Source organism: Peromyscus eremicus, chromosome 6 (genome assembly GCF_949786415.1).
Source record: "Peromyscus eremicus chromosome 6, PerEre_H2_v1, whole genome shotgun sequence".
In the NCBI taxonomy this organism is placed as follows: domain Eukaryota; kingdom Metazoa; phylum Chordata; class Mammalia; order Rodentia; family Cricetidae; genus Peromyscus; species Peromyscus eremicus.
The window spans coordinates 35128773-35152098 of NC_081421.1; positions in this window are offsets into that span (position 1 = coordinate 35128773).

Below are 23326 nucleotides of genomic sequence, written 5' to 3' on the forward strand. Positions count from 1 at the left end.
GAAATTACGAAATATGCAGGAAATTGGATAGAACTGGAAAAAATTATACTGAGTGACAAACATCATATGTTCTCCTTCATGAGTGGATCTTGGCTCCAAATCTCTAATTCTGTGTGCTCAACTTGGAGTTTCTGTAAACTTAGCAGAGGCCATTGGGGAGGGTGGAGGTAATTTCTCCAGGAAGGATAGCAGAATGCAGATAATATGAGAGTAGATTGAGGGTAGAAAGGCTTACGCAGAAAGAAGGTTGAAGGGATGGGAGAGATGAAGGAACAGGAGGGGAAGATAAACCAAAATGAAGGATCTATAAAAAAAGCCATGCAGAAACCTACTACTTTGTAAGCCAATTGAAAAATGTAAGTTAAAAATATAGTTGTAAGGAATGTATATTGCATGGCTGAATAGCTGCTCCTAAAAATAATTATTATTATTAAGCAAAATTTCAAGGGCCATATGTGGGATACTTCCTGAAGAGTTGTCAGTCAGGGAGGCTCCAGAGACCCCAAAACAATGCAATCTCTCAATATTCCTCTTGGATGCCCACCAGACTAGTTGATAAGACACAGTTGCTCAGGACATCATACACCTTTGTAGCAAGTTATAGTGAAATCAAGACCAAACAAGTTCATTTTCATAGTGCTGGAAGGTGCTATATAGGCACAGGAGGGAAAAAGCCATCAGTGGTGAACTCTGCGTCCTACAATACCAACATGCCAGGCAATATGTGCTCACGCGTATAATAGCGACACAACTGTTACAGCGGAGTAAATAACTGCTCTCTGATTGGATTTGAGACCTGCTTCACAAGAGGGAATTCATGGCTGGTAAGGTAAACCAAGTCAAAAACACATGACTGAGGAAGTTTTAGGCTCTAGAGGAAAACTTAACTACTCTTGTTTAGCTAAATTGACACGGCACTGAAACGCCTTGTAAATATTTATGCTTGTTCCCATAAACAAATTCTACTGTCAGTCTTCATCCAAAAAGTTTCTTTTTGCAGTGAATAGTGATGAACATAGAGTGTAAGTGACAGTTAAGTGCTCAGCCCTAAACAAGACCTTTGTATGACCCCTTCCTAAGGCTCAGGGACCATTGCAGAAGAGCAGTAGAAAGAACGTAAGAGTCAGAAGACAGGGAAAAGGGCTGAGACATTCTGTCTTCTGGGCATGATACAGCCATTACACCATGATCTCACATGCTTCTAAGTTCCCTGCACTGGGACTGCACAGGATTGAGTCTATCAGAAGTCACTCATGCATGGGGGAGGGCTTACAGGGGCCTCACCCTCCCTACTAAACTATTGGCTACTGACTCATGCATGGGGGAGGGCTTACAGGGGCCTCACCCTCCCTACTAAACTATTGGCTACTGATGGATTCTGGGGATGGAGCAGTCTTTATCATCAGTTAGTTGTGTGCCCACTGATGAGGTCACCAAGCTCCAATAGATAGTTCCAAACTCCTGCTCAACAAGATGGCCCTGGTTAAACTCAGCAGGTCTACAAAGCAAAACAAAAAGTCATGAATGTGGGAAACAAGAAGAGACGAGGTGTCCAGGGTTAGGATAAGATAAGGGAGTGGGAGTGAGAGTAATCAGGATGTATTAGTACAGGTATGAAATTGTCAAAGAAAAAAGTGATAAAGGTTATACAAAATGGAAGTTAAAACATTTCCCCAGTATTTATACTGAAATAATCTCTACAGTGTTTCAGAAAAATGTGATACTTGGTAAAGCCTCAGAAATTTAGTACTTCCTATCCAAGAATAGTAGAGGAATTATTAAATATGCCAAAGAACTGTTGAAACCTCTTACTTACAGATATGTACTCATGAGGTTATGAATGTGTACATTTATACTGAGTCACATAAAATATGAAGCACACAGAGCGTATGTGTTCATCCTGGTGCCCAGAACTCTGTGGACAAAGAAGTGCTCTGTTCTGCACAGAGCCCGTCACTAGCTCGTTGTCTGAATGTGCCCATGTTTCTGTGCTCCTCAAATGCTACTGTCAGAGGATAAACCCATCATTAGCAGGATTTTGGGAGAGTTTCATAGATTGACCAGCTACCCTGCTAATAATACTAACATGCAATGTGAGGAATGTTATTTGTTAATATCCTGGGTAATTTTAAGTTTGTCTGTGTGCAGGCACAAACACCACACTCACATACATATGGAAATTGGGACCAGAGTCTAGATGCTTCTATTTGCAGAATTTCAATAACATTAGATGGAGCTGTCAGCCACTAAAAGTAACTCTGTGCCCAGAGGTGGAATTACAATAATTACATCAATTTTCAATAATCTCCATGAATCAAGATGGATTTAAGCATTCCTTCAAAGCGATTAAAGCACAAATTAATTTTAAAGTTTGCTTTACTAATTTGAGGTTAGAGGAAGAAGGACTGAGAATTCAAGGTCATTCTCAGCTACATTACAAATATGAGGCCAATAAAGGCTACCCTGTCTTTAAAAAACACTACAGAATTGAGGAGCAAAATGTGCTTTTCTTAAAAGGCTGAAATACAGCTACCATATGAGCCAGTAGTCCTTCCTATCAGTAGACAGCCAAGACAAATGAAAACGTGTTTCCATACAATTTTTAAGTGGTGGTTCAAAATGACATTCTTAAGAGCCCAAACATAGAAACAGTTCAGAAGTTCCTCCACTAGCAAACAGATGAGTAAAATTTACCTTACTCATAAAGAAAGAATATTATTTGGCTTCAAAAAAATGAAATGAAATACTGGCACATTCAAGAAGGGAAATGTATCTTGAAACACTACACTGAGAAGCCAGATACAAAAGGTTACAAATTGTGGGCCCATATTAAGGAAATGTCCACAACAGTCAAATCCACTCCTAAATAAGTGGTTTCGTGGTATCAGAGATAGGGGGCATTAAGAATAAAAACTAGCCGGGCGGTGGTGGCGCACGCCTTTAATCCCAGCACTCGGGAGGCAGAGCCAGGCGGATCTTTGTGATTTCGAGGCCAGCCTGGCCTACAGAGCGAGGTCCAGGAAAGGCGCAAAGCTACACAGAGAAACCCTGTCTCGGAAAACCTAAAAAAAAAAAAAAAAAAAAAAAAAAAAAAAAAGAATAAAAACTAATGTTTCCATGGTTTCTTTGTGGGGCCATGGAAATATCTTAATTTTTAAAAATGGTAATTAATATCAGGTGCCTCACCAATAGCCTGTAATTCTAGCCCCAGGAGACCCAACACCCTCTTCTGTTCTTCTTGTACACCTGTATATATGTGGCATACACACAGATGCACACACATACACAGAAATAAAAGTTAAAAATAAAAATATGATAATTTAAAACTTATAAATATATGTGGTAGTTTGAAAGAAAATGGCTCCCAAAGGGAATGGCACTATTGGGAGGTGTGGCTTTGTTGGAGTGAGTGTAGCTTTGTTGGAGTAAGTCTGTCACTGTAGGGGGTGGACTTTGAAGTCTCATATATGCTCAAGTCATACCCAGTGTCTCAGTTCACTTCCTATTGCCTGCAAGATGTTAAAACTCTCAGCTCCTTCTCCAGCACCATGTCTGCCTGCACACTACCATGTCCCACCACAATGATACTGGACTAAACCTCTGAACTGTAAGCCATCCATTTAAATGAAGCCAATCTCACCCCAATACCAAAGCCAGGTAAAGACACAACACAAAAAGAAAACTACAGGTCAGTATTCTGATGAACATAGATTCAAAAATTTTCAGTAAAATACTTGCAAATAGAACACAGATACACATCAAAAAGATTATACAACAGGACCAAGTTGGCTTTATCCCTGAAATGCAGGGATGGGTCAACATACACAACAAACATAATGAAACACATAAACACACTTAGACAAAAATCATTTGATCATCTCAATAGATACAGAAAAGGCCGTTGACAAAGTCCAAAATGCCTTCACGACAGAAGTCCTAGAGAATGTAGAACTAGAGGAAACATACCCCAACATAGTAAAAGCTATCTATAAGGAACCCAAAGCCAATATCATCCTAAATTGAGAATAATTTGATGCAATCCCACTGAAGTCCAGAATGAGACAGGGATGTCTGCTAGCCCCACTCTTTTTCAACATTGTGCTCAAACTACTAGCTGAAATAATAAGGCAAGAGAAGCAAATTCAAGGGATACAAACAGAGACTGAAGAAGTCAGACTATCCCTACCTGCAGATGACATTACGTGGTAGAGACTCCAAAAATTCTACCAGAAAACTTCTAGAAATGACAAACAAATTCAGAATACAGAATCAACTTGCACAAATCAATAACCTTCCTATACACCAACATCAAACATCCAGAGAAAGAGATCATGGACACACTTGCATTCACAATAGACTCAAAGAAAATAAAATGTCTAGGAATAAACCTAACAAGGAAGTGAAGGATCTTCCCAATTAAAACTTTAAACTTCTGAAGAAAAGGATAAAGACTAGAAAATGGAAAGACATCTGAAGCTCCTGGATGGGTAGAATCAATATTGTGAAAATGACCAGGCTACCAAAAGTTACTCACAGATTCAATACAATCCCACTCAAAACCCCCATCTCATTCTTCATAGAAATAGAAAAAAAATGCTCAGTCAAAACAATTCTGATAAAAAAAATATGCTGGATGAATTACCATTTCAGATTTTAAGATATATTACAGAACCATAGTAATAAAAACAACATGATATTGGATAAAAAAAAAAAAAAGACATAAAACCAATGGAACAAAATCAAGGACCCAGACATAGTACATGTAACTCTAGCCATTTAATATTTGACAAAGATGCCAGAAATATACACTGGATAAAATAAAGCATCTTCAATAAATGATACTGAAAAAACTAGATGTTCTCATGCAGAAGAATGAAACCAGTCCCTTTCTAGCACCTTTCACAAAGCAAACTCCAAATAGATCAACGATCTAAACAAGAAATTTGAAACACTGAAGCTGCTATTAGAAAACATAGGCTTTACCCTAGATGATAACGGTTAGGAAAGGACTCTGGATTTGATCAAGAATTAAAGCCAACAATCGAAAAATGAGACTTCTTAAAACTGAAATGCTTCCGCACAGCTAAAGAAACAATCAGCCAAGTGAAGAAGAAGCCCACAGAATGGGAGAGAAATCTTTGCCAGTTATATATCTGACAGAGGGTTAATGTCCAGATATATAAAATATATATATAATATATATATATATTTTTATACACACACACACACACACACACACACACACACACACACAAACATTGAATTTTTTGAGACAGGGTTACCCAGGCTGTCCTGGAACTTGCTCTGTAGACCAGGCTGGTCTTGAACTCAGAGATCCTCCTGCCTCTGTCTCCCAAGTGCTGGAATTAAAGGCATGTCTCACTACCACCAGGTGTGTGTGTGTGTGTGTGTGTGTGTGTGTGTGTGTGTGTGTGTGTGTATTCTGGGACTTGAATAGTGAGTTCTCAAAAGAAAAAAATGGCTACAAAATATCTACAAAAATATTTATCATCACTAGTCATTAGGGAAATGCAAATAAAAACAATTTTGATATTTTATTTTACCCCAGTCTATATGGCAAAGATTAACAAAACAACCAACAACAAATGCTAAAGGTAGTGTGAAGAAAATGGAGCATTCATTCACAGTTGGTGGAACTGCAAACTAGTTGAGGCACTCTGGAAATCAGTGTGGAAATTTCTCAAAAAACTGAAAATAAATCTACCATATGATACAGTTTTACCACTCCTTGGCATATGCCCAAAGGACTCAACATCCTACTCATGATACTTGCTCAGCCAAGTTCATTAGTGCTCTATTCACAATAGCTAGGAAATGGAAACCACCTCAATCCCCATGATGTGTGAATGGATAATAAAAATGTGGTACACACACACTATGGAATGCTTACTATTTAGCTATAAAAAAAAATGAAATCACAAACTTCGCAAGTAAACGGATGGAACAAGAAACGATCACACTGAGTGAAGTAACACAGACCCAGAAATACAAACATCACGTGCTCTCTCTTCAGAGGCTCCTAGCTCCAAATCTTCAGATGTGAGTACACAGCCTGGAGTCATTGCAGAAACCAGGAAAGCAAAACCAAACCATTGCCAAGGTAGAGGAGTGAGCAAGTAATAGAGAGGAGAATAGCAGGGTATAAGTGATCTGACTGGGAGAATGAGGAAAAACAGGGGCTCTAAGCAGAGACGGGGAAGATAAATCCAAAAGGAAGAAGGAGGGTAAGAAAACAGTAAGGATGTCTGAAAGAGTCATAAGGGATCATACTGTTAGCTATTACATGAAAAAGCCTATAGTACACATAAGTATGTATATAAACATTGTGTGTATGTGTGTGTGTGTGTGTGTGTGTGTGTGTGTGTGTGTGTGTCTCCTAGGAATATCAAAGCAACACTCATGAAGTCTCACCAACATGACTACTCAAATGTGAGCTTAACAAGAGTGATAACATTAGATATGTTAAAGTGAGTGGGGAAAAGACCACAAGGCCTCAATCCTAAACAAAGAACTACAAGCAACTAAGGCATGCTGAGAGTAGGAAGAACAGTCTTCCCCAGGGAAGAGCACACCAACTGGCTGTCCAATATGCTGAAAACATACATACAAGTAGCATTCTACAGGCTAAGCACAATGTAGTTATGTATTTAGGACTCTATATTGCTGTGGGATGTCCTGTATGTTGTGAATATATGTTGCTATGATTGATTGATAACTAAAACACTGATTGGCCAGTCGCCAGGCAGGAAGTATAGGATAGGTGGGACAAACAGAGAAGAGAGGCTCGGAGGTGGAAGCCAAGGGGAGACCAGGCTGCCGTCCAGGGAGCAGCATGTAAAGGCAACAGGTAAAGCCACAGACCATGTGGCGACATATAGATTAACAGAAATGGGCTGAGTTAAGTGTAAGTGTGTGTGTGTGTGTGTATAACTAGGTATATAGCAACAGCTAATGAAAAAAGGGCCATGAAAGAGATCAAGGAGGGATACATGGGAGGCTATAGAGGGAGGAAGGAGAAGAACGAAATTATGTAAGTGTATTATAATCTCAAAAAAAAATAAAAGGAATACCTTGTAAAAATCTTTTATGCGGGCCGGGCGGTGGTGGCACACGCCTTTAATCCCAGCACTTGGGAGGCAGAGGCAGGCGGATCTCTGTGAGTTCGAGGCCAGCCTGGTCTCCAAAGCGAGTTCCAGGAAAGGCGCAAAGCTACACAGAGAAACCCTGTCTCGAAAAAACAAAAAACAAAACAAAACAAAAAATTTATGCAATAATAAACTTCTCCTTTTAAAGTCTTTTTCCTGTCTTTTCTCCATAGACAACATTTAGCTCTCCACTCTCCTCCATAAAATTTGCTCATCATCAATACCAAGCTCCTCCTCAGTTATCTTCTCTTCGTAACAAATAAAAGCAGATTTACATTTACCTTCGTGGTAATTTTACATGCATCTGTTTGACTTGATGAAGATGTGCCTAGTGCTAGATGAGCCCCAGGCCTGTTTCTGTACTGTCCTGAGTCACCTAGATGAGGATGGAGCCAAACACATACTTTACAGATCAATAATTAATTGTTGAGTGAGTGAAAGAAGGAATGGGCATATATCGTCAGCTCAGTGAGTGGGTATCCCATAATAGGTGGCTCTCAGTGACGGATGGGTGTGGAAAGAAGTCACATTGTCAAACAGGATGCAAGTTGTCATCTGTGAGTCACCTGGGTGATTCTAGAGGTAACCTGTCACCTTCTTCCCTGGGCATATCACACTAGAGTTTATAAGGTGCCCCTCCAGGAGCAGGCCCAATTCACCCTAAAGACATCTATCTCATTCAACCAGCCACTGATGACAGAGATTTCTTTAATAGGTCACAAAACTTCTCATTCATAATCAGAGATCAAAGTTAAGGGACAAATGTATTTCCTCAGTCAGATAGAGAGAAACACACTGACTGCTCCAGAAATCAACAAAGCTGGACTTCAGCCTTGCCTTGGCTTCGGATGTGGGCGTATGATAGGAAGGGAAACGGGATAAGAACACAGTCTACTCAGCGTCCAGAGATACAGAGAAGTGGAGCATAAGCAGCTGACAAGTCAGATAAGGTACTCACAGCTTGGACCTCATCATAATCCTCCTTCTCTCAAGCCTACTTTCTCCTGGGCCCTTTTGTGTTCTGCTCTCAGTTGGAAAGTGTGTAAGTCACAGGGGCAGGTTAGGAACTGTTCTCAGCAACCAGCGACCACTGGTTCACTCAGTGATGTTTCCCTCTGCAGGCTGGACGTGCAGTTTATTGTCCACTGTGAACTATTTTTGTTCTTACTTCTCAAGCTGTTGCGGTGTCTTCACTGCTGGCTCATGTGCACCTTTTGAACTAGTCCAGTTCCCAAGATCCTATATTGTACGCATGTTTTATTTTTGTTTTTTTGTTTTTTGTTTTTTTTGTTTTGTTTTTCGAGACAGGGTTTCTCTGTGTAGCTTTGCGCCTTTTCCTGGAACTCACTTGGTAGCCCAGGCTGGCCTCGAACTCACAGAGATCCGCCTGGCTCTGCCTCCCAAGTGCTGGGATTAAAGGCGTGCGCCACCACCGCCCAGCTATGAATTTTTTTGTTTTTGTTTTTTTTGTTTTTATTATTATTATTTTTAACCTTTAATTTTTTTCTATTTTTCTTTGAAAAAGGGTCACAGGTATCTTAGGTTAGCCTCCAACTCTATATGTCATTAAGAATGACATATAGCCGGGCGGTGGTGGCACACACCTTTAATCCCAGCACTCGGGAGGCAGAGCCAGATGGATCTCTGTGAGTTCGAGGCTAGCCTGGGCTACAGAGTGAATTCCAGGAAAGGCACAAAACTACACAAAGAAACCCTGTCTCGGGGGAAAGAAAAAAAAAAAGAATGACCTTAAACTTAGGCTCCTCTTGCTCCTACTTCCGGATGCTAGGATTACAGGTGTGCACCATAATATCTGGTTTATGCGGCTCTGGGGATTGAAACCTGGGCTTCATGCATGGTAGGCTGGCACTCTACCAAGCGAGCTACATCCCCAGGTGTATATTTAAGATGTTACACACACAGTTTCATGAAGTGTCATAAAATCAGTATGTATATAACACATACAGATTATACTGCATTTATATCCATATACACAAACATGTTATAACTTTAATGTATGTAAAATAAGCCTTCACAAGATTTTTTTTAAGGAAATGTTAAAAAAAAAAAACTCAGAAAGCCCCAACTACTACTCCTTTCCAATCCCATCTTGTACATTGCTCCTCACAGAAAATGTCTCTCTAAGCCTAATGCGGTAGCACTCAAGAAGCTGAGGTGACTGTTGTAAGTTCTGGAGCACCCTGAGCTGCAGTGAGGCCCTGTCTTTAAAAAAAAGAAAAGAAAAGAAAAGAAAAAAGAAATCTCTTCTTGCTTTTCTTTATATATATATATATATACATATATATGTATATATATATCTTTATATATATGTATATATATATATCTTATCTAATTATATCTTTTTTAAAAAGGTTCGGCTTTGCCTTTCGTTTGCTCTGAATTTGTTGCACCCAATTTATAAGACACTTCCACATATTTCCTATAGATGTGTTAATTTTGTTTATACATTTTGCCTAGTGACTGTACATGCCACAATTTGTTTATATATTTTGCTGTTGGAGCTGTGTGGATTGCTTCCAGTTTTAAATTGACCTCAGTATCCTTTTAACATGCATGAAACCCTTTTGTTGGGAGGAAGATTCTTGGTACCGTTTCTTTCTTACTATTAGTACCTCTTGAACTTCTTCTGACAGCTCTTTACTACCCATCAGAATGAGATCACTCTTCCTGCATTACAAACCATACTCAAATGTAATGTTTTGAAACAATAAACATTTATTATCTCACACACCCACTTGTGTAGGTCAGGAATCCGGGAGGGCCTTATCTGCGTGGTTCTGCCTCAGAGTCTCTCATAAGGTTGCAGTCACTGTGCCTGCCAAGCCTTCAGTCATCTGAAGCCTTATCTGCCACCAAAAGATTCACGCCTCAGCAGCTCATGAACATGCCTGTGAGTTAATGTCGACTGTTGGCACAGGTGTCTGCTCTTCTCCACATGGACACCTCCTGAGAGCTGCCCTGAGTGTCTTCACGACCTGGCTGCTGACTTCCGGCAAACTAGGTCATCTGAGAGAGCCAGCCAAGAGTAAGACACAGCCCCCTTACGATCTGGCCTTGAAAATTACATCTGCTGTGTACCATTCCTTATGAACAAGGCCTCAAGGACAGCTTAGAAACAAGAAGAGGAGGAGGAGACTCTATTTTTGAAAGCAGACTATGATTTTTAAAGGGACATGTTTTGGGTTTGGTTTTTTGGCAGGATTTTTGAGTCATGGCCTTTCTATGGGGTTCTGGCTATTCAGGCCAGGCTGACTTCAAACTCACCAAGATCGTCCTGCTTCGGCCTCCTGAATACTGAGATCAAAGGCATGGTCCACCAAATCTGGTCAAACATGTTTTAAAAGTACCAGAAAACATAATTCAAATCTTTTAACCATTTAGCAAATACAAAATAATTATTTCAGGTGTCAATGACTTTAATGCAACCATTTTAAAGCCCACTTATTTTTAAATTACTGGGCAGTGAGTGGTTTAATGAAAAAAGTAAATGTGCGTAGTTCTAACTGTCTTCACACATGATCCTTGTTGACAAGGGGAATCATAAATTTGCTGTGAAAATACTTAGCAAGAACAGCTATTACCACATGATCAAAATTAACATCAAGAACAAGGCATATCAATATTGTTTAGCTTCCAGTATGACATCATTTTGGTGTTACTCTTGCCAAAAATACAGAATTTAAATTTCATTGTGAAACATCAGATAAACTAAACCTAATTTGGTAAACATTCTACAAAACAGCATGAAGGTTGTCAAAAACAAAGAAGGATTGATATATTGTTTTGGAATAAAGAAAACTAAGGAGATGTGACAACCGAAACCAAGATAAGACCCTTTACCATAAAAATTACACCAATCAAATGACTGCTGAGTTTGAATAAGGTCAGTAAGTTAGTTAAAGTGTGTCAATATTAATGTTCTGATTCTTAAAACTGAATTGCATTGACATAAAATGTTAGCATGGGGAGGCTGTGTAAAGAATATATGGAAATTCCTCATATCATTTTTGCATTTCTTTTGCTCTTTGTTTGGAACATAAGGCCATGGCCATGCTAGGCCACCAGGCCATTCTAACACTGGGATATTTCGCTGATGCTTTCTTTCTCAATTTTTAATACATCTGAAATTATTTTAAAATGAAAACTTAGAAAATGAAAATACTATTAAGTGATATAGATAGTATCGGAAGCTCACATGTCTCTAAGTAAGTACCAACTGAGCAGAAGTATAGCATTTTGTTTGTGGCCTTCATCTAGTGAATACACTTGCAACATAGCATATACAGTGTATATCTGACTATTCAGCTTAGAACTAAGTTACCAGTGTCTTTTCACCTGTTAGGCTAAATTCATCTTTCCAAGTAGGAAATTCTTCCATGAACCCCTGGCCACAGCTGGATGGAAGTGAGTACATCTCCTATCGCTGGCTGAATCTCCTACCTCCAGGTCTTAGAGTATGTTCTTCCTGTTCTTTTGCCTAGAGATGCACTGATCTTTCTTAGACCCTGATCTCAACTATCTGTTTCTAAAGTGTTTTTCAGATCTCCGTTCTCTCCAAATAGAATTCATCACTACATCTTCCGGCTCCCTAGAATAAGGATTTCCTACATAGCGTTTGTTGTAATGTGTTATAATTAGGTGTTGACACATCTCTGTTTGGGGTGTTTGCTTATGTCTTTGTTTCCCTTAGTACTGTTAGGTTATATGGAACAAACCCTAATTCCCAGTTCCTGACACAACAACTAACAAATGACAGGTCTATCATTAATTTCTAGAAAATAAAATACCTAAACATTAGTAGCCTAAGGCAATATACATTTATTTTTAATATATTTTTATTAAATTTTTATCATTTAACAATACACATTTATTTTAACACACCATGTCTAAGTGTCAGAAATGCAGGAGTAGCTTAGCTGAGTTGTGACTCAGGGTCTTTCCTAAGGCTCAAACCAAAATGTTAAGTGCTGGGGCTACAACTTGATGGTAGGGCACTTGTCTCTCATGCATAAGGACTTAGAGTTAATCCTCGGCACTGCCAAAGGCCGGGGATAGGAGGAGCCAGGGCTACAGTCACCCCAAGAGACATCTGGGGCTGTCACTTCTACTTTTAAGCCACCTAACTCACATAGCTGTTGACCAAAAGCTTCCCTTCCTCTCCAACTGTTAGCAGAAGACCTCGGTTCTTCTTCCAAAAGAGCCTCTCTAAAGGTTTCTTAGTGCCGTCATGGCAGCTGGCTTCCTTCAGAGAAAAACGATCCCAGAGAGGGCAAAGCAAAAGCCATAATGTCTGTTATAGTCTATCTATGAAGAAAGACACAACTGTGTTTACCATATCCTGTTAATACCATACTACACAGAACAGGCACAACAGGAAACAGGGATCATCAGGAACCAATCTGAAAGCTGGCTGCCACTGTAGGAACTCCCTCAATGTCTGAATAAACGAAGTAAACTTCTTCAGGCCACATCCCAAAGCACTTAATAATCAAAGACCCAAAGAGAGCCCATTTATCTTAAGGCAGTCTTGGCTATAAAAATACGCCTAGGTGTTGATTAGGATCACAAACGTGCATTATTCATCCACACTGAATAGAAAGATCTTTTCCTCGTTCAGGAATAGAAACTTAGAGCAGGTCAGAGGTGGCTGGGGTTCAGATGACATGAGAGGCTTCCTGTCCACTGAGTTAGGAGAGTGAGCTTTAGGGAAACATAGTCCAGAGCCATTGACTTGCTCACAATGATAAGTCTATCTCTATTAAAGGGTCATTCATGAGTCCAAGCATGCCAGCTGATAGTAAAGCAATGGCTATGATTTTCCCTTTTCAAATTCTGGGACTCATAATACTTTCCTCTACGTCCTGATATTAAAAGTACTATAAACCCTTGGTCATCCCTGTGGATTTGTATAGACGAGTCTCATATTACATAAGAGCTCTGTGCCCCAGAGCAGGACTCATGACTACATCTTTTGGTCTTATCTCTTCATCACATGCTAGCTCCCTGGGTGGACTGTCCTTTCCCTAACCTCTATGTCAACTCTTATAATTCCACCAGTTTTTCTAGTTCCTGCCAAGTCTCTCCTCCTTCCAGAAGATTCCCTCTAGAGGGCTTGCTTCCCTGTTGAAACAACCATATCTTGTAAGTTTTTTCATTGTTATGGCATTTCTCTATTTTTCAAGCGTTATGCACTAAGATATGTCATACATATTTTTAGTCTTTGCCTCTCCAAAATAAATATTCCTTAGATTGTTAAATGGATATATTTGATTTTTCCTTAATAGAGTAAGAGTTTCAATTTACCCTAGGCTCTTTATTGTTGAAAACTCAGGAGGAAAAGTCTCTATTCAAACTGTTTGTTTCTTAGTTTGCTGCCTTTTGCTTTTTATTGACTTCAGGGTTTGTAAATTGTTAGGTTTTGAAGGCCGGGCGCCTTCCATGAAACTAAGAGGTTACAGAGCATAGTGTCTATACACTTCCCCTTTAACAAAATTAAGTCCACTAATGAGATGCATTTCGAAAGCCTTCTGAAGATGTGTGTCATGCTTATGGGTGGCTGCATTCCAGAGAACTGAATATGCGCTACAAAAGAAGGGCAGTGCCGGGGTAGCAGAAAACCCTTACAAGGAAGGGAACCGAGGGTACTCCGAGCTCTGCGCTGAATGAAGGCCGGGCCAGTGCTGTTTGGAAATACTGAGTCCAATGAAAAGGGAAAGAGAACTGCAGGGAGAGGGGAATCTGCCCACATCCCACAGGTCCTACAGACTCCACTGATGGAGAAGGTGCACTGATGGAGACGGGGTCTAAATGGATGGTCTAAATCGGAGCACAGCCCTAGGTAATTTCTAGACTCCTTTTATGGGCCCCACCCTCGGGAGATCTTCGGAGTAAGATAGCGTTCTCAGAACCTTGTGAGAACCCAGCCCTTCCCTCAACTTAGCTTCCGTCATGCGGCATGGGAATGACAGCTATAGGGTTGAGGGAGGTCTTGTAGTTGAGGGTGGGGGTGGGGGAATGAGGGGAGGGAGAGATTGTGACTCTGCCACCCAGAAGCTGGCAAATCACCTGAATTCTCAGAACTTTAGTTTTCTCCCCTGTAAAGCTATAAACCAAGCTAATGATACCCACAGTCCCGGTTGCGCATTAGCTGCCGCTCAGCAGCCGGTAGCTATTGAAACAATAACAGCACGGGGTTACCGCATGGAATCCAGATCTAGACAGGAACTGCACCGTGCCTCATTCTCTCCCTTCTGTGTGACCGAATTTTCCCTCTCACTTTCCCGATCTACCAACTGGGGGATCGATCTCTGGGTTGAGGAAGGGATGCCACGGTTATTGCTCAGAGCTGGTCACATTACAAGCATTCAGTGGATGGAGTAGTAGGGGTGCAAGTAGCTATTGTTATCAAACAGTTTGAATAGAGACTTTTCCTCCAGAGTTTTCAACAATAAAGAGCCTAGGGTAAATTGAAACTCTTACTCTATTAAGGAAAAATCAAGTAGCTATTGTTATTGCTAAGGCAACAGGAGGCAACCACAAGACAGGTGAGCTGCCTCTGAGCTCTCTGTCCTCTGTCTTCCTCAGCTGTGTGATCCCAGCATCTCCACTCCCTTCTCAGTAGCTTAGAGATAACAATAGCGGCTGCTTTGTTGAACTAAACCAAGGGCCTATGTTCATCACTTAGAACAATGCTGGCACACGGTAAACCATAACTATTAGATGCCATTATCATACGTTGCACTCCATATCTCTAGTTGAGGGGCATTTCTGTCAGTAATTTTCGCGTGTGAGATTTTTAAACCGCTAAATAAATTGGAAGTTTAAGTGCTCTCTAGACCACCATTTCCCCTGGAAGTAAGTCGGCTCTCAGCCATAAGCAGTTTACAACAGGGCCCCAGCGGGCCGTGTCTTCAGTGTGGACATGCAGAAAACACAGCCAACTATACCTAGTAAACCTCCCGGAGGGAGCCAGCAGCGTGGTCTCCTTTCTCTGGCCCTTCCCCTTCAGGCTGGCCCTGTGGAGGGAGGAGACTCTATAGCTAGACACACTGCAGATGTTCCAGCTGTGCTACCGCCTGGGCAATAGGTCACACCGAACGCCAGCCACTTCAAACCACCGTGTTACTTTGCTCCCCGAGTGTACTGCTGGAACAGCGTAAGCCACTCATTTAGATCTGGGAAAGGTTTACAGTCCAGGAAACATTTTTTTCTCCCTTTGTCTTCAGCCAATAATCTGGTCACACAGTGATGTCACCCCGCAGTCATGCAAAATGACTTAACTGTTGGAAAGGTGACAGGAATTCCACCGGCACCGGGATCACAATGAAACTGCTTAGCAGCTAACTTAGTCACATTACACATTGTAGATAAGTCACTTTCAAGCTGTGATTAACCGACTGTTCAAACAGTGCTATCGTCGGAATAGAAGAGTCAGGGCCCGTGGCTCAGGGTTTAAATGATCATATTTAGTTATTCCAGTATCTGAATAATGCGAATGAGGTGGCCACTGATCTTCCCAATAACGCCAAGCCCTTGAAGATGGGGGCGGGGAGCAACGTAAAAAAGAAAGCACTTTCTAGCCTCAACGTTCAGCAGGAAGTTTATACAAAATTACTTTGTCTCTCTCCTAGAATTAGTCATTTTAACCTCTTGATGGTTTTACCAATCCAAAAACAAGGAGAAGAAGAGCTCGTCCCTCAGTTGTCACTGAGGCTAAACCTTGTCTTCTTTTTCTCCCACAAACTGGCCTCTGTCACTGCCGCCAGAGGTGGACATCATTTGTTCTACAGCATCTGTTGTTAAAGTAATGCTTACATTTTTCCCATTTCTGGTTTTTTGTTTTTGTTTTTGTTTTTTGGGATAGGATTTCTCTGTGTAGCCCTGGCTGCCCTGGAACTCACTCTGTAGACCAGGTTGGCCTCAAACTCAGAGATCTGCCTGCCTCTGCCACCCTAGTGCTGGGATTAAAGGCATGCTCCACCACTGCCTGGTTGATGTGTTTTTAAAAATTAACAAATACTAAAAAAATACAAAAAGAAGGAAAACCTCCACAATCCTTCCCTTGAAATAATCTGTACTAAAACTGCATTTCAGTTTCCAGTACCAACAAGGACCACTTAACACAACACAAATCCTTGCCTACCACTGTGGTATGTGTTGGGCATTGAAAGATTAAAAAGTCTCCACCCCTGACCCTCAAGGAGTCCACAGCTTGATGTAATAGGGTGTCTGAGCCAAAAACAGGCATTTAGCAGAAGCTGGGGAGAAACAGAATGTAGAGTGAGGGCATAGAGGCCATTACCAAGGCAGATTATCCTACAGCAGGCCACTCAAAGCGTAGCCCACCAGATGACCAAACTGTTTTTAAACTATCACAATTAACTGAGAACAAAGCATTGGAAACTTTCAGAGCAATGTGACCAAGTGAATGCATTTCTGTTGGAGCCAATAATTTTTAAAACTCAGGCTTGCATTTTGTATGTCTTTTAAAATTCATCTTTGCTATATTTATTTTTACTGCACTTTGAAAAATATAAGTCCAGGTTAAATATATATTTATAATTAAATTATTATATTTTATTAAATGAAATTATATAAAAATGAAATTATAATATGTTATATAATGTATTATATTTATTATTTATATTGTTATATTTATTATTTATATTTATTATATAATATATAATAAAATAAATTAAAATATATAGAAATTAAATTATAAATTTAAAAAAATATAAGTCCTGTAAAAAAATTACAGGTTAAAAATAAAAAATTGGTCTGGTGTTGTGATACAGGCCTTTCATTCTAGCACTTGAGAGACAGAGGTAGGCAGATCTCTATGAGTTTGAGGCCACCTCGTCTACAGAGTGAGTTCCAGGATAGCCGGAGCTACACAGAGAAACCTTGTCTCAAAAAAAGAAAATAAATAAATAAATAAATAAATGAAAATATTTAAAAATTCCTTTGTCAGTATCAGAATTTTGAAAGGGGTTGGAGAGATGGCTCAGTGGTTAAGAGCACTGACTGCTCTTCCAGAGGACCCAGGTTCAATTCCCAACTCCCACATGGCAGCTAACTGTCTGTAATGTCAAGATCTTACCCCTTCACACAGACATACATGCAGGCAAAACACCAATGCACATAAAATAAAAATAAATAAATTATTTTTTAAAACGAAGTTTGAAAATCTCATCCTCAGACTTATTTAAATATACCTACCTGGTTTACACTAAAACTGGGGAAGGGAAATTCCAAGCACATTAGTTATAGAGGCCACCTTAGAAGTGTTTAATTCCAAGAAAAAGCTCCATGAAAGAACAGAGTAAATATGTAGAACTGAATTGTATTGTAAAATAAAATTAAATAATTTTAAAAAAAGAACAGAGTAAAAGAAAAGAGCATCAGCCATCAAAGAAACAATAGAAGAAAAATTTAGCTGAATAGAAATAAATGTTAGTCTTCAAGTCAAAAGCATTCCCTAATGGTCAGCTAAGACTGTTCAAAAGAGAGCTTCAGCCAGCTCTGTGATAACAGACTTCACAAGCTCCAAGCACCAAAAGAAAAATCGTGCAGCATTACCCACATATAGCAAGTTGAAATGAATAAAATAAATCATTCAGGTGGTAAAACATAATATTTTATATTACGGTCCCTCAGCCAAGTAGATGTTTGCTTTCATTTTCAAATATAGAAAAATAAGGAAAAAATGTCCTTCTATATACAAATATAACAATGAAGGTAATAAAATAGAAGCAGAAAACAATCCTAAGAAAGTGAAAGCATTCAAACATTAAGACATGACGTAATTTCTTTAATTTAGCATCAACTTTGACTCTAAGCTTCCAGGCCTGGGATGAGGAACTTCAGAATCATAACCAATAAAATTACTCTTTTTTATGATGAAGAAAAAGCATATAAGTTTCTCAGCAACACATTGTTTTCTGCCATAAAGTCTGGTTTTAAAAGTTTACTTCGGAGCCGGGCGGCAGTGGTCCATGCCTTTAATCCCAGCACTCGGGAGGCAGAGGCAGGCAGATCTCTGTGAGTTCAAGGCCAGCCTGGTCTACAGAGCAAAATCTAGAACAGGCACCAAACCTACACAGAGAAACCCTGTCTCGAAAAACAAAAACAAAAAAAAAAACAAAAACAAACTTACTGCCGAGTACATCCAGCGTTTGTGGTGTGATAGACACTGGTCTCGGTAGTAAACAGGTGAATTGAACTCGCTTTTTATAGGGATCTTCAAGCCAGGGATTTCAAGTCTTTAGGTTATAACCTAAAGACTTCATCCAATCGAAGGGCAGAACTTGAAATACTCCAGAGGGGTAGATGAATGGCATGTGTTTGAAGGTTCTTTGAATAGTTCTCCCAGCCAGGCCTGTGTAATGACAGACAATTTGAAGTCTCTTGTATCTGAAAAGTTATTCTAGTGATCCTTATTGCTGATTGCAAGTCTATAAAATTCCCAGTCTCAAAATAAAGAGAAAGAAAAACAAGCAAACAAACAAAAGAAAGTCAGACTTTATGCACACATCCCTTTTGACACTGATATTAGAAAACAAATTTATGCAATATTAGGTTGTTATGCATCCTAGAATGGTGATTACTTTAGAAGTTATAAGCAGCATTTGACATTCTTATTAGCTTTACTTCAGGTATCTCAATCAATTTAATAAATATTCAAAAGCTTTTGCAAGTGAGGGTGGATTGTTTATACATCCATATTGCTTTACTATCCATTCACAAAAATTTCATGGGAGAAAATTTTCTTTTATATGCAATTGATTTAATAAACAAGAACTGGCTTCAAATAGAATATGCACAGTTTGATCACTTTTGTAAAATATATTTGAACATGTATAGCATTTACACATTAGTATAAAAGCATTAGGAATATATAATAAAAATATAAACCCTGTTTATCATTCAGTGGCAGTACTGGAATGATCTTTTGTTTTTGTTTACATAATTGAGTGCTCTGTAATTGTATTTGTATTATCTTTGCAAGAACAAAATAAGAACATCAGTGTTTCAGGCAGAGGCTGCAGAGATTCAGGGGCAAGTAATGTTTCTCCTATCCCTTAAAGCAAATCAGTTAGGAGCTCACCCTGCAGAGCAGCAGCCTCCCATCACACAGCCTAAGAAAGAGTACCATTTAAATTGGGCATGATTCCATCTTTGCCACGTTGTCATCTATGTGACTCCCTTATTCTGAGGTCACGGAGCCGCTGCATGCTAGACAAGCACTCTACCCCTGAGACACACCCCCAACCAAATCGCAAATTTGATTCTCTAGTTCCCACCTTCAAAATGGAGACTGAATGGTTGTGAGCATTGAATGAAATCTCACATACAAACTGAAATGCTTGATAAGGATAACATGCTTGTCCTGTGCCTAAAAGAGTTTTCCTGGTTCTACACACACTTGTTTTCTTGCCAGGTAGTGTCTTTATGTGCATATGCTTTCAGCCTAATCAAAGGCACAGTCTCTCTCTGCTCATGTTTAGGAGCAGAGAGATTTAAAAGGCAGATTTACTGCAATCCATTGAGTAGCAGGCACAACGTTGTGTCACTTTGCTTAAGAAGGGTTCCAGATTTTCCAAACACTTACATCCCTGTGAATTGTCTGAAGCCTCTACTTTACTTTTAATGTGTTTATCTCTTATTAAGTGCTTTACATAAGTTAACAACCACCCTAAGAGCGCTGTGCTGTTCCTGCTTCTATCTGCATGGGCTCCTACACTATAAAACGGATATTTGGCCTCTTACATCACCATCATGCTTGAGGCAGATTTTCAGGATTTCATTTCAAGCACTCTAGAAATGTACACTTCATTTTTTTTAAAAAAAATTATTTTGTTTTATGTATATGAGTGTTTTGCCTGCGTGTATATGTCTCAAATCTCCTGGAGCTGGACTTACAGACAGCTGTGACCTGCTATATGGGTGTGGGAATCGAACCCAGATCCTTTGGAAGGACAGCCAGTGCTCTTAATCACTGAACTAACTCTCCACTCACTTCATTTTTCTACATCTTACTCTGCATGCCAATATGTCTTTAACCTTTTCTATTTTTTTTACATTAGTTGGTTTGTAATCAGTCTCTCTACTATACGTTAGAACCTCATTATTTGTAGAAAAACTTAAGGTAGAAAGCTAATGAAATTAGTGTCTCTAACAGTCAGGTTCTAGGTTTAAGAAACTGAATCTATTAACTCTTCTTAAAGAACCGAACAGCCATCAAATTTACAACATGGCAAAACATTCCAGTAAAAGGATGTTCTGGGTCAGTCACAAGTCTGTCTCTTTATAACCTTACTTTATAATTTTAGCCAGAGACAGTTGGGCAACTGTAGATGGCCTGTAGGATACAGGGCAGGCCTCTGTCCTGATCATCGCAGTTGTATTGCACACGGATTACTCAACAAGGTTTCTGTTTCCCTGAAGTACTTTTCTTCACTGTGTTCCAGCCAGGCCTTTTGTTTTCCATTCCCTTAATTCTTCTCCAGTTTTCATCATTTTACATTTTGTCTCCCTGGCAAAAAAACCCCAAGCATGTAAACTATTAACTGCATCCTTAAAAGGACTAAATAAAAATGATATAATTAGCCACATAAACACAACCTGTGGGTTTTTTTCCCCCTGAAAGAGTTCCCGGCAATCTCGGGCTTTCTGCAAGCATGTGCATTGGGAAATGTCCCCAAATGGTACATGATCTTTCCATTTTAGATAAGCTGCCAGGGTCAAATGTCACTGACTGGGCTGCTTTCCTTGGCCACCATTCTGAACACAATGGTGACACCACAGGCAGTCCCCCAAGTCCTGGTTTTTCTGCGTCACTTTCCTTCTAGCCCTCTCCTTGGACCACTCTTGCGCATGCGTTCATTGCTAGCATGCCCTCCTTTATTGCTTATGATTCTCGCTGGTCCTCTGAGCCACCTAGTAATTTCACAGTCATTTCTCAATGTCCCCTTCTCGTTCTTTAACTGCACAGATCTCGGTTCGAGTGGTGTCACACTATTTACATTTTCAGATTTCAGTTGGCTCCAGGGCAGCCTTCTGCTCTCTGCCCTGTGTTCACCTTTTAAGTGAACTACCTGTACAAATCATCGTTTTTTAATTCACGTGTTTCTCGTTATTTGAGGAAGCAAATCTAAAGCAAAGCAGTGAAGATGGATGGTGGGAAGATGCTGACAAAGGTTCCCAGGATGCACTTAGGTCATAGCTCTCTGAGCAGAAGGGGTCCTGGACTTGAAGTTGCAATCAGTCATTCACGGATGACTATTCTGAGGCTGAAGTCTTAAGTCACAATCCATTCAAGTAATTTGATAGCAGAGATACCAGGATGAATGCATCCAAATGCTAAAATCTTTGATATTGGACTCATATAGGCCTGGGTTCAAATTCTAAACCATTTAGTGGCTTTACCAATACAAATACAGAAAATTACAATGTTACAAAATAATACAATTAATAATAACACAAATATCCAACTCCCGATATGCCTAGCTATTAAAATGTGTATAACACCTACTGTACCAAGTTGTTGTGCTGGGTATGTATTTATTGTTAATTATTAACTACAATCCTGTTCTACGGGCATTTAGTCAAACGTTCCCTATAAGATAATATTATGGCTCTAATGTCAATCTTTCAAGATTCCATTTTAATCTTTACTAATGGTGCTGTGACTTTGAACAACTTATTTACAGAACTCTGCTTTGGTTGCTTAACCCTTAAGCTAAAGTTATTAACAATACCTAATATATAGGTACAGCTATGTACCATATAAACATCAAAGATAGAAGATGTGCATGTAGTCCCTGAAGATAATAATGAACTTCAAAATGTCTATCAGCCAATGATATCATAGCCATCATGACACTCAAGCACAACAAAACAGTCACAAGTTTGTGTAATGATAGTATAACAAACCTACCACATTGTCAGTCATATAAAATCATAGCCAACACAATTACTTACAGCACATAGCACTCACTGCTAATAAACAACTGTGTTACTGGCTTGTGTGTTTATGTTTATTTTTATCTTTATTTCAGAGTGCATGTCTCCTAATTATATAAGAAAGGTTTATTGTAATACCGTATGCCATGACACATTAGTAGCAGCCTTATAAATCCCATGTTTACTGTCTCATGATTACATGTAGAGTCCACATCCAGTGATTTACCTGAGTTTGTGTAATGACGCTCTATGATGTTCACACAACAATGAATCTCCTAGTCCCACATTACTCAGAATGCATCCCTGACACTATGTGACAAATAACTCTAGTTGTAAGGGATAAATAGGTTGTTTTTGAAATACAGCATTTTATAGTGTCTGACATTTAGGAAAAACAGAACATTGAATAACTCTAGACCCAATTGCCCAGAACAAATGCACAAAAGATCCGGATCTTTTCCTTCCATGTACTCAGGGAAACAGATCCAGGATTGGTATTAGCCCACAGTGCCTACATTTGTTCATTCAAACTGGACCTTAAACATTAAATAGTCAGTCAAGCATAGTGGCACACACCTATAATCCTAACACTTGGGAGGTAGAGGCATGTGAATTCATGGTCCCAGGCCATCTTTGGCTATACAGTGAATCCAAAGCCAACATGGGCTCCATGAGATTCTGTGGGGATATATTGTATACCCTAAAAAAAAAACTTATCTGGGGATCAGAGGACAGAGCCAGCCACTAGATTAGACATAGAGGCCAGACAGTGGTGGCACACCCCTAATCCTATCACTCAGGAGACAGAGATCCATCTGGATCTCTGTGAGTTCAAGGCCACACTGGGAACAGAGCCAGGTGTGGTGGCACACACCTTTAATCCCAGCACTTGAGATCTCATGCCTTTGTTTGGAAAGCACACACGCCTTTAACCCTAGGAAGTGACATGACTGGGTGAAGAATGGTATATAAGGCATGAGGAGACAGGAACTAAGCAGCGTTCAACTGAGACCCTCAGGGGTGAGGACTCAGAGGCTTTCAGCCTGAGGATTTGTGGAAACAGGATCGGCTGAGGAATTGGCGAGGTGAGGTTGGCTGTGGCTTGTTCTGTTTCTCTGATCTTTCAGCTTTCACCTCAATATCTGGCTCTTTTTTTTTATTTTTTATTAATTAGA